Below are 16623 nucleotides of genomic sequence, written 5' to 3'. Positions count from 1 at the left end.
GAGTTCACCAACATATTGTTGGAAGCTCCTTCCTTGGATGTGTTCTCACAGCTGCCCTGGAAGCAGACTGTACCATACAATTCACCAAACTATTCTCTTCATTCTCCAAACAAATATTACTGTGCTATGATGACTGATACCCCATTGGTACCAGTGAATGAACCTGAAGTTTCAAGGGCACTTGAGAGCGTAATTTCTTCCTGATATAGGCTTTCAGGTCTTGAAAAACAGTGATGATGCTGAAGGTATCACGAGCAACTAAGTGTTATGGAAGTTATCTATGAGCCAATACAAGTTTTCATTCATTCCTCTGCCTTATCGCAAATATAACTCGTTGTCAGCAAGATGGCAGAGAGGATGTTGCAGTAAGGAATACCCCACTTACATGGAAATGTATTCCTCCAAAAAAAGCAAAGAACAGTAGGCTGGAGAAAGTACAAGAACCAATTCATTGCTGAGAAGTAATCTGAATTAGGAAAAAAAGAAGTTCTAACATCTAAACTTAAGCTGATGCTTTCTGATGTTTGCTGAAAGTTAGAGAACTATAAAGCAGCTTGTGTTTTATTAAAAACTCTGTTGCCCAAAATAGATTGTCAAAATGCTCATGTGGATTTAAACCATGTTTTTACTGGATAGTATCAAGGAATAAAACAAAGGTCTCCAAGCACAGAAACTACCCTTTTTATAATAAATTTCCTAAGAAAGATTCATTTAAGAACATTAATAACTGTAAACCCCCTCCTAATTACAAAAGTACCTAACTAATAAGACAATTACCTTGAAAGTCAGAAAAGAAAGATAAGCATGTGCTATTAATTTTCTTAAGTGTATTTTAAAAGCTGTTGTAAAAGCAGGGAGTGCTAAAGGAGAAATCTCTTTAAAAGTCTTGCTAAAGAATAATATTTTTGTAAAAAATTCTAGCAAAAAGGCTTTTTTTGAAAAAAAAATCTTGAGTGTGTTCCTTATTCACACCAAAAAGTTTAACTCTGACCAGCATGGGAATCACCTACAGAATTGCTTGCTGAAAAATGCTCTTACCAATATTAAAATATTTCAATAAGAACAAATTTTGCATTTATTAACTATTTCAGAATTATGTAAGTTTTGGCTTTTCATTAAGTCAATAGAGCAGAAAAAACATGTAATCCATAAGCCTCAGCTTGTGTCCTTTTCTATTGTTGAATAAGAGTAGACAGTAGCTTTTAAGTAGTAGAAAATAAATATATAACTAGGCAATGCATTTCTTAGCTGTTTCAGGCCTTCTTGCACATTTCCATGACACAATGTCTGCAAGTACAATGGCATAATGCCCACTGGGGAAAAGACTGGAATGCTATTTGTTCCCAAAACTGCATTTCCTTGTAAGGGAACAAGCTTAACTTGGGAAACATTTTTCCAACCTTTCACTACATTTTCAGATAAAAATCAAGGTTGTCTCTTTTCATTATTTTTTTTTCTAAGATCAGAAGATTAGGGAATGAGAAGTAAACATCTTTCTGTGGTTGGTAACACTGAACACAAAGAAGATTCTTCCTTTCACAGATCCTACAAAGGTCATTCTTAATGGTTAATAAAAAAACCATGTCAAGAGTTATTTCTTAATTTATATAAATAGTTACACATTTAAACCTACCAATGACTTCAATACCTCTTAATAAAATGCCTCCTGAAGCTGCATTTGTACAGTGTAACAGAGCTGCAGTGATAAGAGAAAGCATACAGTTTACTAATGGGTGCTGCTCTGAGTGTTCACAGGATAATAAAACCCATACTTAATTGCATGGTTTGACAATAGTTTTTAATTTGCTGCAGCTGACTAGTATTTCTTCCAGAACAGCAGCAATTCCAGAAATGGTCTTGTAGGAAAGAGCTGAAAAGTTGTATGCTACATTGATTGATGCCGCCTCTGAATTTAGATCCAAAGTAACTGTTCAAGCATTTGTTAAATGTTTGACATTATGCTCCTTGTAAGAGCTATTCCCAAGGCCTAGGATAAAGCCATAACATAACATGAAGCATTATCTAGTTTCTCCAAAGGTTAGCATTTTCAGGAACTTGAACAAAAAATAATTCAGCTAGGCTTCTTTTAAAACACCCTCCCCCTTTTCAGGCATTACTCCTCTTTTTATGGCAAAGGAAAGATTTTGAAGATGGCTAAGATTCCAGTGAGGAGAAAAGAAAAATGATGGAAAATGCTTTGTGCTTTTAGAGCAACAGCAAGTCAAGAAACTGGAAGGAGGGGGAGATTAACTGAAAAGGGCGCTGTGCTAAGGAGCATACTAAAAACCTATGAAAAAAATCTGTGACTGAAAGGTTGGAAAATAAATTTGGGAAATAAAACTGAATGGGAGAAAAGGCTCTGACCATGAATTGGGCTGAACAATGAAAGGTGAAGCCTCAGCTGTCAGAGGCACGGATGATATTTGTGTGGAGCAGGAAAGCAAGCCATTGGGCTCACACCTAACCTCCTGCCTCACGCGTTACTCTTGCTGTACATTCTTCCTTCCTTGGAACGTCTGCGCTTTCTTCAGACTTTGTAAGGACGCTAAAGGGTCTCCGTTTTTGCTTGGAGAGAAGACACTAAACATATGACTCAGATGAAATAAGACACACAAGCCTGCCAAAAATTGATACTTCCTTGGATTTACCTGTCATTGTTGAAATCTGGGCCTGAGCCCTTTCCTGCATGTACCTTAAGCCGTATGGTGATGCAGTAGGCTGCAGGGGGTCTGTGTCCACATTTAAAGTGAATATGTACAGATTTAAAAGCTTTCTGTGGAACTGAGGAGTTTGCATCATCTTTCAGTGCTGCTTCAGTATCTGCCTGTACACTAACACATCCTCATGAAGCAAATAGAAAGTTCTCAAACATCTCAAGGTTTGCAAATGCTGAGCCCTATACCTTGCATATCCTTAGTTTACAGCTGCATGTATACAAAAATAGCCCTTGAAAAGTTTGCCTAATGAATCAGTTCAGTGAAAGAACACTTTACAAAGGGGCATACAAACCCTATATTATCCATTTTTTCCTAATAAAGGAAAAACAAATCTTTAGGAAACATCTGGCTTCCCAGAATCTGTAGGAAGTCCATGGTTAACTCCCTCTGCAACAGCTTAAGTAGTATTTGTTAGCTTGAATAGGAGTATTTTAATAAAGCAGTAGACATCATCTTGCTTGGGGAAATTGCAGGGACAGATAAGACACTCATGAAAAATGAGCATGTTTACTCAGTGTGCCTAAAGGTGCTGCAGTAGGGAAAATAGAGTGTTAAATAAGTGAGCTGAGTACCATACTGCTCAACTTCAACAGGGCAAGTAGCCCAAGTTACCACATCTCTTCACAGCTAAGCCTTTGTAAAGACAACATTTCAACTCAGTCCTACTCAATTACATATTAATACAAAATTAAGTATAGGTATAGGCAGGGGGGAGAAGGGACAGGATGCTGAAAAGAATAATTCCTGATTTTCATCCAGAAAGAAGTATCAGCAAAGCTCCGTCTTTAAACTGTATTTCAGAACCTTGAGAAAACACTGGCTTTTTGGCAAGACAGTCTTAACAGCTGAACCATGGAAGAAGTCCCAAGAGGCATTTCACAGCTGGAATGCTACCTACATCTATTAGATTTGGGCCAGACTACAGACAGAACTCAGTTTTAAGATGTTTGGTGCCATCTAGTGTCTTTATTTCTGTTTCCAACCTTTATAAAAATGGCCATTTTAGTCGACAAATAACTTCAGAAGATAAAGTAGGTGCCAGTACATTATTCTGCAGTTGACACTGCAGAGGAAGACAAACTAAATGATGCTTTACATAAATCCAGGGGCTTCCTCGGTGTAGAATCAGGATGGAAGGTCCTTTGAAAGTGGTAACTGCAAGGCCCTGTTAACGCGTCTAGGTTTATTTCAGCGCAGTAACATGAAATACCATTTCATATAGACTGGAAAGGGATATTAGAACATATGGTTCAGTTTTATTTTTTAATATGGTTATTGGAAAAAACTTCTAAATCATGTGCCATTTGGGAGCATGGCGAGATTTGGGGACATGCGAATAGGCAAATACCTAAACATACTGCCTACCAGCTAAATTGAAATAAGACTGTCTTGTCACAAAATATTGTTTCAATTTTACCTGCTATGTTTGTTATTTTGATCATAAAACTTGAGGTACAGCTGGCATTTAGCCTACAAACAATACATCTCCTAAAGTACATTAATAACCGGCAAATTATGCAGTAACACTATCTTCCTCTATTTCCTAAGAGTATAAGCAGATAGATTCATTGCTATTAAAGGCACATATATTGATTACTTTTTCCTCTGCTTGCCCAATTTAAGATCACATCCTTTAAAACCGTTTATAACCTCCAGAAATATTTTCATTTATACTGACTTTGGGGAAATGCAACATTTTAGTAAGAGCTAATAGACCATTGTCACAGCTTCAGAGTCAAGGATCCATCTGTACATGCAGTGTGATACAGGAGTCTGTCAACCAGGGGAAATCAGAAGTATTATGATCTGTATGGAAGCCTGTCGCTTTTGTAGCACTCAAATGAGGGAAATGGTGATTCTGAACTCAAATGGGTTGTGTATTCACATCAGTTCTGCTGATCTGGGGGCTAGTGTTCGCAAAGCCAACATAACTCACTGCATTGTCTAGTACTAGGCATGTTCAGCATCCAGGGTAAAAGGTGTGCTGTCATATCTTCTCCCCTTTCCAGTCCCTTCTCTCAATTTCCCCTCTGTCAAAGGCTTCCATTTATCCCACACACACTCCTGAATCTCTTCCATCTATCCCTTGCTCTTCATTTTTCCCCGTTGTTCATTCTCATCTCGTTGATCACTGTGCACTGAAGCAAGAATTTTCCCCTCATTGTATTGTGAGGCAGCACAGAGCTTTCCTCTGACCATGCTGCCCAGCACCACGTTGAACTTGAGAAAAAAACTAAATGTGGTAATCGTGGGGAAAACTTGGCCTCATCCCTGCCATTCTGGACGGCAGTGTGCCATCTCTGACCACTCACTGAACACAAGCTACCCATGGAAACCAAGGAGCTTTTAGGGGATGGAAGATGCCTGACAGTTTTCTGCATGTAGTCAGTTCAGTATTTGGCAGCTATCAAATCTTTTCTGAACATGTGTCAACAGCCATTTTCAGAGAGTAAAAACAGTCAAATATATAGACAAGAATACTTTTAACCTCTGGACAAATCTTTGTCTTGGGTCCTTACTTCAAAGGATGCAGTAGAGGCATTTAGTGAAATGATACAAAAAATTGGTTTTGTTAGGTGAAAGTAATATCTGACCTCATTTTTAAGAGTATTTGGCTGTCTTTGCATGAGTCCAATGAATTTAATTTTACAGTTACTGCAGCAGTAACAACTTACTAACAGCTTTCCACAAAACCAGAATCTATGGCTATAACTTATAATTTTACTTAAAAAAAGTAAATTAGAACTCCTAAATCCTTCCAGAGTCTTGAGGGTTTTTTTTTTATATAAAACTCTTGCTATGGCAACTGTTAAATCTAATATGAAAACTGTCTTTAAATGTAGCAATCATCCATATCAACAGTGCAAAACTGTAAAATACTTGGGCTAAGAATCTTTCTGTAAAGTATTTTTGGTACCTAATAAAGTGATTGATAACATGAAATTATTATGGCAGGAAGGTTTTCTGAAGAACCACTAAAATAATCTCAGGTTAGTTTGAACGTTTATGAAATGAACACAAAAGTCTATCTGTAACATGGTGTCCAGGTATGTATGTGGTAATAAACATAAGAAATCAGAACTGACCCTTCAAGGATCAGTCTGGGACATAAAGTACTTGAAAAGGATGTTTGCAACAGGAAAATAACTGTCCCAAACTGCCTGTCCATGACACAGGAGGGTATACGTGAACCCTGTCTATCTGTAACATGGTGTCCAGGTATGTATGTGGTAATAAACATAAGAAATCAGAACTGACCCTTCAAGGATCAGTCTGGGACATAAAGTACTTGAAAAGGATGTTTGCAACAGGAAAATAACTGTCCCAAACTGCCTATCATGACACAGGAGGGTATACATGAACCCTGGAGGGCTGCGGTTAAAGTGTGCTACTACTTCAGCATAGCTCTTTGACAGAGGCCAGTTATCAAAAATGCCAGTATAAAACAACTTCTCTTTCATGATGTAATAAGATGTGTACTCATAATATTTTACATAGAAGTAACAGGGCCAGATCCATGAAGACAGTGGTGTCTACCATATTAGACTGATGTAGTTGAGGCAGACTGAGCAATAAAAGCATACTTGCTGAAGAGAAGCAATTTGTTCTAAATCCAATGATCACTGTTACATTGCATTATTAATACAATTAATGTCTGCTCTTACTTAGAGCATGTTAATGTAGGTTTAAAATTAGACATTAATTGTTCATATTATGGATTTCTATTTTTATAAGCCAAAGCTGTTCTAGAGTAATGACACATGCAAAAATACAAATCACATTAATTTACATTCATTTGCAAATGATAAGGGTTTTTTTAATGGAAAAGGGACTGTGTACTTTACTTCAAATGATCAGCTGACAATTTATGCATTGCCTTTTATGGTTTGGTTAAGATGGTTAACTATCAAAAGCTGTATTCACAAATACAGTTATAGCCTAATCTCCATTTAAGAAGCACTTTAAGGCTTGCACGTGCTTCCTGTACACTTCTGATTCATAGTTTATTTGCCCATGGCTTTGGGAAATGCTTTAGCTTCTCAGTTTAACCTCAAAATTAATCTCAAATTCTAAGAGAGTACTCTTGCACTGGGTCAGCTCTGATTGCCTGTGGAATTTATCTATACAATATGCTACTGGCAGAATGAGTATATCCTTTATTTGTACTTTTATTCAAGCTCACTCGAAACATTTGGAATAGTATTGCATTTTGGGGGCAGCCTTTCCTACCAAGATCTGTGCAATTGCTATTTGTGCCTCACCAACAACTTTGAATGAGGGCTTGGAGTGCTAGATATCTAAACTTGTCCTTGCAGGTTTGGATTAGAGCAGGCTTTGCTATAAATTGGTCAGGAACCTTGCTGCTTCACAGAGCGTGTGCAGGCAATGTCATGTGAATGACAACAGTTCTTTAAAACTGTAGCCAGAGCTTGTTCTGTAAACTTCCATCAATTCTGTCAAAACTGGGCATCCCTGTATGCAGAATCATGATGCACCAGGCCTGGTGCAAGTGACCAGCACAAGTGGTCAGGACACACTTACAGGAAAGGATATTTTGGAGACAGTGAGCAGATCCAGATGCTCCTGTTAGAGGTCAGATTCTACAGCTTTTCTTGATTTATAAAGAAGAAAAAGATGAAGCACAAGTTTTGAGAGCCTGTCTAGCATAACTACTAGCTAAGTACAGTCCATTACAATTCTCAAGCATCTGCTCATAGTCAGCTGTGAACACCAACATGCCCCTTTATGTTAGGATCTCTGCTAGTATATTTAGAAAGTCTGCTGAAAAAAGGGCCTTGAAAGCACAGGTACTCCTTCCTAGGAAGAGATTCACACTTAAAAGCTGGGGAAAATATAGTGTGTCCATTCCAAAACCTACCACCACTGGTTATCAATACTCAGCTCCACATTTTTGTTTTCAAGCTCTGTGGTACATGATTTGCAGACAGAAAAGTAATTTCTAAATCTTTCCCTGAAAGACTACGCTATTACATTACTTGGTCATAATATTACAAAAAGCTGTTGTGGATCCAAAAGGTAGAGGGAGATTGAAGATCGTAATTTCAAAATGCAAAGTATTGGATGGGCTCCCTTACCCTTTCTATACCTCTCCTATGAGTACAAGTAGTTACTTTCATCTCCAACCTCCTCCTTCTAATTATGTCCTTGTGTATACTTCTCTCTCTGCACCCACACCTCCTCCCTCCCGAAACCCCTTTTCCTTATTTGACTGATCTCAATTACCAGAACGCTGCATATTTGGTCTGCAAGTATTTGGATTGACCAGAAGTTTGCCAGCTTCGTGGTGGTCGGTCACATACTTCATGTCTGGAAGAAAATGAAAAATGCGGGAGGGACATTGCTTTCTCTGGGCTATTTATATAACTTAGTTCACCTGTCAACTTCTCTATAAAGATTAAAAATACATAGACTGAAAAATACATAGATGAGAGAATGCTGAGATGAATCTCCCTGTTGAACACAATTTATCAGAACATACTTTTTTTGCAAGCAGCTCTTACTATAATTTGATGGAAGCCTGAAATTGAATTGTTTTAGTCTGTTGAAAAATCCCATCCTAAACTTTTTGAATCTAACCATGTTTTGAGCTGCTCTGGACTTACAGATTCTCTCACTGGCATTTAGGAAAGCACTTGCAATGTTTTAGATGGAATTTATGTAACCTCTAGACTAGAGATAAACAATGGCAAAAAGGTAACTCACAAAGGAAGCTTAAACTTGCTCTATGCCTTTCTTACTCATCCTTAACCAGGATTTTTTCATTAAAATATCTTGCAACCTCAAGCATTTAGGAAAACTTCACTACTCCAAACACAATCCTTGAACTACAGCCCGTATGCCACTGCTAGTACTTTTGTTAGAGGAGCATTTTAACCACTTTTGGGATATGACTCACTGAGGTGATAATCATTCACCTCAGACAGCATATTTATTGTGGAGAGTATTTCAAGCAGCGAAAGAGATGCCCTGGAGAAGAAAATCCATTGCAAGCTGGGGGTCACAGCCCTGCAGCAGGTATATGCCCCAGGTTAGAGACAGCCAGCCTCATTCAGCAGGCAGAGAACCACAGCCTTGTTTTGTTGCCAAGGTGCAGATGGATTCAGAAACTCTTGACTAGTGTCTTACAGCTTCTGGGACAGGTTTCTAACCGTGAGGCAGCTTTCTGAAGGTAGTTACTCTGGCTGGATCTGGGTGACACAGAGCACTGGGAAGAGGTAGCTAAATATAGCTACTGTACTGCCTTTATGCTTTGGAAACCAATTAAAAGAGTCTTCTGAAATATCATGAAAAATTCAGTCTTATAATAAGATATAAAATGGTGTCTGTCTTTTGGATTCTTGATAATGGAAGCCAAAGCATTTTGTCTGAGCACTGGAGGGCACTGCAGCACTGAGGAAGAAACACGCTTCAAAAAGGACATTCCAGAAAATAATGAATGTTTGCAGATGTGAGGAGGGGCTGGAGGGGGGAATCAAAAGACAGCACCAATCATTCATTACTGATCTGGCACACTCAGCCCCCCTTCAGCTGGAAGCGTTACAGCTTTATATAGCCCTGCAAAGGTCTCAGAAAACCTCTATACAGGCAGGCTTTGTAACCTCACATATGTGCTTAATGTTTCAAGTATGCTCATTTTCCTTGAATACTTGAATTGATTTTTTTCATTTATTACAGAATGTTTGAGACTTTAGTGAATAAAACACACAGCTAATTCTGCCCACTCAAAATATAGAGCCAGGTAGACAGGGGAAGGAGTCACAGTTTCAGTGTGTTATTCAGTCTGTCCACAATATAAACCTCAATTAGGTCATTCTTTGTTTAGCTCAATAATGTTTTCCTAAAGACCAGGATCAGGTGCCATGCTACTTTTTCCTTCCTTCTCCAGTCAAGTCTTTTAGCTCCTTATGAGCAGTTCCATCTGCATTTAAGAGAATCTCATTAGAGGTGATGGCTCTCCTCTGTTGAAGAAACCAGCAAAGAAACAGAAAACAAAAAAGCTTCTCTGTAGTGAGAATGGGAAAAGGGGTGATTAAGGGGATATTTAAGATTATTTTAAAAGAAACTTTGCCTGTGAATGTCAAAAGCAAATCAGAGACAGAGTGCGTAGGTGCGATGGCATTCCTACCTTTACACAGTCAGAACATGTATCAAAAACATAGCTCCTTATTTTTTGCTTTTCCTCCCACTCACAGCATTTACACTCCTTTTCAACTCCAGTTGTCAATTATCTTCCACTCAGACATTTTAAATATATTGCTACTCTGTCACTCTCCATGTCACTGCTCTGTAAGTCTTGTTACATCTTATTCCTCTCACATTGCAGTTCTGTCCCTTCATCCTCCATTTTGTTAGGAAGTCACCCCTATCCTTTTGCTTGCCAGTCTCCCGCTCTGTATCTCACCTTCCATTCCTAATCCTCCAGCTACATCTCAAGGCACTTTTTTTGGTTTCATCTTTGTGCCCTTCCCCTCACACAGACACATTTTTCTCTTTGCAATAGGTTTTCTCAAGGTCAGAACCTTCTACCTGTTTGTTGGGGAGATGCCTGGCTGCAGCCCTCCCCTGGTAACTGCTGAGGTCTCTCCCCTGTTAATAGGGAAGGGAAGGCTGACAGCAAGAGAAGTAATCACTGAGAAAGGAGCGAGACTGTGGTGCAAAACAGGTTGCAACACTAATGGAACAATCAGGCAGATAGATCTCCTAGGGTTTATGTGAAACTGCTCCCAAACTCCAATTTTATGCAAAGCGGTGAGATTGGTTTTTACCTCCCAGGTTGCAACAACCTCGGGGCATGCACATCACTGATTCTTAGGTCTGTCTCAGGGTGGCAAGCAGTGATTTTGCTGAGCAGAAAGCTTTACCACCTTGTGAGAAAAAAGTCTGGCAAATACAATTACTTAGAGCAGACAGTGTTAGCTCCCAGAGCCTTGAATGAGGTATTAGGAAATAAATGCATTTGTCTTACAAGCCTATGATCCTCAGTCCCATCCATGCTGGGCTGTGTACCAAGTGAAGAAAGCAGAGTTACATGTGCTTTAAGCTTGTGGCAAAGACCAAACCAAGCTCTTGCTGTGGCTGTAAATCACATTCTGTGCCAGGTTTCACCAATATAAGCTAGTTAGGCAGAACTGAACAGGAAAAGAAGGTGGTTATTTTGATTCAGTAATATTTATATCAATGATGTGAATGAAAATTTTGTATTTTAAGCTGCATGAAGTTATTTATCACTATAAGTAAAGCTTTCAAAAATACCAGAATGAATTCTCTATTTGAAGCTTATCCTAGTGGGGTTTAGTTTCTCTGGTTCTTACACTTGGTTACTTTCGTTATAGAATTAGGTATCTTCCCAGCCAATAAAAAATGTACTCAAGCTTATAAAATCTAAGTAAAAGCAGATTTCTTGCTGTCTATCTACTAATGTCTGGGCTAATCAGTGATGGGAGGAGAGAAGAGGGAGAAAAAGCCAGAGCTATTTTTGTGCTTGGCATCACCAACTCTGTCTTGTGATAACATTATGCTGGAACCATTCATTCATTGCCCAGTCAAACTTGTTTAGACTAAAAAGGTCAATTAAAGAATGCAGAACAAAGATTTCCTTGTTCTGAAGTGATGTAGCAGCTGGAAAATGTAAAGTTCTACTCACACAAAATACAGTTTTCAAGAAGATGGCAAGTCTGTGCAGCATGCTGCAAATTAAAGAATTTATTCTGGCATCATTTTGATATAAAATTAAGTAGTTTTTCATGCTCTAACTTGTTTAACTGTGCAGGGGCTAAAGACAAGCTATGCCACCCTTTTTTGTACTAAGGTGAAACACCTAATACCGCAGGGCACGGAAAAAACAGGAGATGCGTCCTTCAGAAGGGTGCTGCTCCTCACATACAGGTAAGCGTGGCAGGGTAGGGAGAAGGCTATGCCTTGCTTCCATCCCTGAAATATGTTGCAGTAAATGCAGTTTGACAGTGCAAGCTTCCCCTTTAGGGCAAGACAGGCCTAAGGATTATAGATGGTGCTCTGGACTGGTTTTTGTAGGTGTTTGCTCAATTTTTATGACATGGGCTCATTTCCTGCCTAGGAGAATGTCATGTCCGCACCACAAGGCACTTCTCTCTATGTCAGATACCCAAGGTAGCTCCAAACTGTCTGGTTGTCTGTGCTGGTGAGTACAAATGCTCAGATGTGGCATTTGTCTTCTCTTTAGTCTCCTTGAGGGGTCAGGTTAATCAATCAATTCAGTTTGATTGTACCTAGTTCTGGAGCTGGTTTATTTGCTAGTAAGCTGAGCATTTCTATTTCAGTTTGTGGGTACCAGACTGCTTTTGAAGGAGCTGAAAAAAGTTTCCAATTCAAAATTAGGCCAATGTACATGAAATATTTGTAATTGTCTCCAACTTATAGTGTTAATGCTGCAGATAGCATAACAAGCTGATTTGATTATACCCAGCATTATTCAGCAAAGGAAATGCATTCACTCAATGTTGCTAGGCTACCAGCCTTATTTACAGATAGTTAGAAGCTTCCAGGGCAGAGAGAGCTGAAAAGCTTCAAGAGCAGATGTAAGAAGGGGAAATAATAAATGGCACTGATGACGCATTAGAATTCATTTTAATTTGTATTGTGCTATGGGATCCCAGTGAGAGAGCTGGCAAGCAGCAAACATCTCGGTACTTAACTGACCCACCGCACTGCAAGCACTAGAGTTTGAGAAAACAGAGAAAGCAAGAGGGAAAGAAACCACTGGCATCAAGAAGTAGTTAAATCAGTTGTCAAATTTAACATAGGTTTTTGATTTTGAACATCAGCAGTTGAAAAATAAGTCACGAAAAATAAGTCACCAAAAATGTCTATAAGAACAGGAAGATGCACCTATAGAGCAGCCTAGTAAGATAAAAATTTACTGTTAATAGATATCAGGCTAGCCGAATGAGATTAAGTTGTGTTATTTACATTTTGTTGTCACTATTCAAGCTGGACACAGACCTACCCTGGGGCACCCCTTGTTTAGCAACATGGCTACCCAGAAGGAAGAGTCTTGCCTCCAACAACCTTCATACAGCTCATTTTGGAGGCTTGACAAGCACTGGCAGTGCTACAATTATAAAGCAAACCTACCTGCAGCACTTCATCGCTTGTCCCCAGGATCCTCCACCAGCTTTGTCTCTGCTTTCTCCGGGACGGTGACCCAGGAGCTGAGGGCCCTCACCCACAGCACCGTCCCCAGACATGGCAGGCAGAGCCAGGGGTCACAACATGGCGCACCAAGAGCCTCAGAAAGCAGAGGGGACGGACCATGCCCAGGCTCCAGCCAGGAGCAGAAGAAGATGGGCTAGAGGCAAGGCTATAACGCAGGTCCAAGGTCCAGCCAGGAGATAAACTCCCAGCAGCACAGGCCTACAGTCCATCCATGAAGCAGAGCTGAAGACAAGCATACCTGCACCATGGCTTGGGGAAAGAAAAGGGCCTAGACCCGAGCTTAAATAGTGCACCCAGGCCTATGGGCAGAGGGTGTGTGGGTGGGGGTCCCAGGTGAAGCTGTTCAAGGCCCTAACTAAGGCTTCTTGGTGCCCTCTGGGCCTTCACACTTTTTATCCATTTTATGGGTTTCCCAACAAATAAAATTACAATATGTGGGGGGGAACAAGTGCACTCAAGCCTGGATCTGAGTGACTGTACGTTGGGGGTGTCATCTAAGCACACAGACTCCCCATACTCCTAGTTTAAGCATACCCGATATGCTTTTTGCTCATGAAACAATTTACCTACACAGAAAATAGTCTGATTTATGGAATACGGCCCCATCAAATACAGGGCAGAAAACAGATAGCTCAAGTCCTATCCTGTGAGGAAACAGGTACCTGCATCTCCAAAAGAAATGTGACAGCTTCAGCTTCAGATCTGACGGGTTGAGAAACACGTTTCTCTTGATATCATTACTGAAAGGTATGTAAATATACACTATGTTTGCACAGCAGCAGCCTTAATGAAAAAACCCTACAGACACACAAGAATGGCTTGTTCCAGCTGAAAGCGTAGTGGAGGAAATTTGCAATGGTTGAAATGCTGTAGTCAGGATGCTAACCATAGCTGTATACCGTAAGCCTGATGACTAAAACTTGCTGAACACCGTGAATCATATTAGTCTGCACCTCCCCTACCCTGACTGACTGGGCCCGTTTTCATGTCAGTGTGATACAACGGCTGGAGAGGTGAGAAGATCTCAGCTGAGAAAAAGAGCACATTAAAAAACAAAGAGAGAACTGAGTAAAATGTGTTTACAGCCTGCTCTGTTAGTTTGCAGCTGGCATGCACTAACATCCATCACTTAAATGTTTAAGGCTCTATTACTCAAGCAGAGGAGTGGCAGTGGCTGCAGGCACAGAAGCAAATTTTACTCCATTAACCCTCAAATACCACCTGGAGTAACTTCTCATCTTCTCCGGAGTTCCTTTGTTTTATTCTAGTGTAACAGAGGACAGAGCTGGACTCATCTCATTCAGACACAGTGGGTGAGAGAAAAAGAGGCAAAACGTGTAGGTGGTATCAAATGCAGGGAACCCATTAGTACCTTCCTGCTCACAAGGAAGGAGCTGTGAGGCTATGCATCCTTGGCAGGTTCCTAAAAATATGTCTGTGAACAGCACACCCAGCAGCCTCTAAACCATGGCTGGTCATTGCCCATGACCCAAGCCTGAGCCCAGCTTGCACCCTCTTGGGTGCCGACTCTGGAGATGCATGGCTTCTCGCAGCCCATGGTGCCTGGCTAACTGCTGGCATCCAGCCTCTCTGCCAGGGAAGGGGACCATCAGTTTCTCTAATGGTGTATCTCACCATGTTGCCCTCCAGCAGCTGTGGGCACAGTGATCGTCTCGGGGTCATCCTCTGCAAGGAGATGCACAGGCATTGGCACCTGAGCCAGCTGGGAGCTGGAGTGAAGGGCTGCTCTTCCACCACATGGTCCTCATCCTAAGTTACTTAAAACATGTCCCCTATCAGTATAGCTTAGGTGGCTTCTGCAAAGGTCGATTTGCTCTATGCCATGAGTCTATTCTATGGACCTCATCCTTTCTGTGCACAGCGGTGGAAAGCAGGTGCCTACTCAGGGTCATAGATGTTGCGAGGTGCTGCAAAAGTGCGCTGAGGAGCATTGAAAGGTACAGGGTCCTTCCAGACTCATACTGATTAAAGATTCTTTTGTTTAAAAAATGCCACTAATCACTTCAGGCACCTTTAATGTCTGATCTGAAGAGTTTGGATTAGTCCAAATTAACTTTTGGACATGATTTACAGCTTATCTGTGTTAATACAAACCTTAATTTCTCTGGTCGTTTTTGCTGCGGTGACTAATAGCACCCCGTGGCAATGGACATGGATGTTTCTATTAGATACACATTCTCCTTACACAACTCTAATGCTTGATATCAGGTGCTTGTGGGGGGAAAATGGTCTTCTCTGGAAACCTATATGGAATCTTTGCTGTATTGCATTTATTAACATTAAAATTTAGTCTGTGATGAAAAATATGGGAAGGAAATTCGTGTATCAACCTTTAAGTTTTCCATATTTATGGGCTGAATGTCCCCAAAGAATCTCAACTTCCATGATGAGACCTTGAGGTTTTTTCCTCCTTTTTTTTGCTCTCTAAAAAAAAACTCTGCATTTTTTACCCTTACCCAGCTATAATAGAAATATCTCAAGTTGCGCCAGGGGAGGTTCAGGCTTGACATTAGAAAGAACTTCTTCACTGTTAGAGTTGTTAAGCATTGGAACGGGCTCCCCAGGGAGGTGGTGGACTCACCATCCCTGGAGGTGTTCAAAAAACGTTTAGATGTGGCGCTTCAAGACATGGTTTAGTGGGTTTAGCAGGCATGGTGGCATCCGGTATACGGTTGGACTTGATGATCTTTGAGGTCTCTTCCAACCATAATGATTCTATGATTCTATGACAGAAACATCTAGCAAAAGTGGAGGATTTCTAATTTTATTTAGGAGAATTGGGTTGTAAATTTATCTATTGATTTCAGCCAAATTCATGTGATTGGAAATTTTTTACTTCCTAGGCCATTTATTACAGAAAATATAGAAATTTTACATAATAAATTCTTTGATTTAAAGTTAGTTTCTTATTTTTTTTAATAGTAACTGTTTGCTTTCTTTAAGATAAATCTCATTTTCTTAGGTGACAAAATAGAAAAAACCCTAAAAACCCCTCTTGTAACTGAAAGTTATATTTTTATTGGATGTAGTTGAACTTTTAAGAGGGGGGGCTGTTTTCTTGATTAAAAAGAGTCAATTAATCAATTTAATCAGGTTTTGATCAAAACCAAAACAATTAATAGATCTTAATATTCATGGAGGGAAACATCTAGCCTGGCCTTGATCCATCACTTGAATAAAGAAGAAAAATCATAGAATCATAGAATAGTTTGGGTTGGAAGGGACCTTAAAGATCATCCAGTTCCAACCCCCCTGCCCTGGGCAGGGACACCTTCCACTAGACCAGGTTGCTCAAAGCCCCATCCAACCTGGCCTTGAACACTTCCAGGGATGGGGCATCCACAACTTCTCTGGGCAACCTCTGCCACTGCCTCAGCACCCTCACGGTGAAGAATTTCTTCCTAATACCTAATCTAAATCTTCCCTCTTCCAGTTTAAAGCCATTGCCCCTTGTCCTATCACTCCATGCCCTCGTAAAAAGTCCCTCCCCAGCTTTCTTGTCGGCCCCTTTAGGTACTGGAAGGCTGCTCTACGGTCTGCCCGGAGCCTTCTCTTCTCCAGGCTGAACAACCCCAACTCTCTCAGCTTGTCTTCATAGGAGATATGCCTTAAATTGGCAGTGGATGTGAAAATGCCTTGAATTGTCAGTGGATGTGACCTGTGAACTACT

This window comes from Cariama cristata, unplaced genomic scaffold (assembly GCF_000690535.1).
Source record: "Cariama cristata isolate BGI_N322 unplaced genomic scaffold, ASM69053v1 scaffold8565, whole genome shotgun sequence".
Lineage (NCBI taxonomy): Eukaryota > Metazoa > Chordata > Aves > Cariamiformes > Cariamidae > Cariama > Cariama cristata.
The sequence above is the reverse complement of the archived record's forward strand: the minus strand, read 5'-3'. Positions refer to the sequence as shown.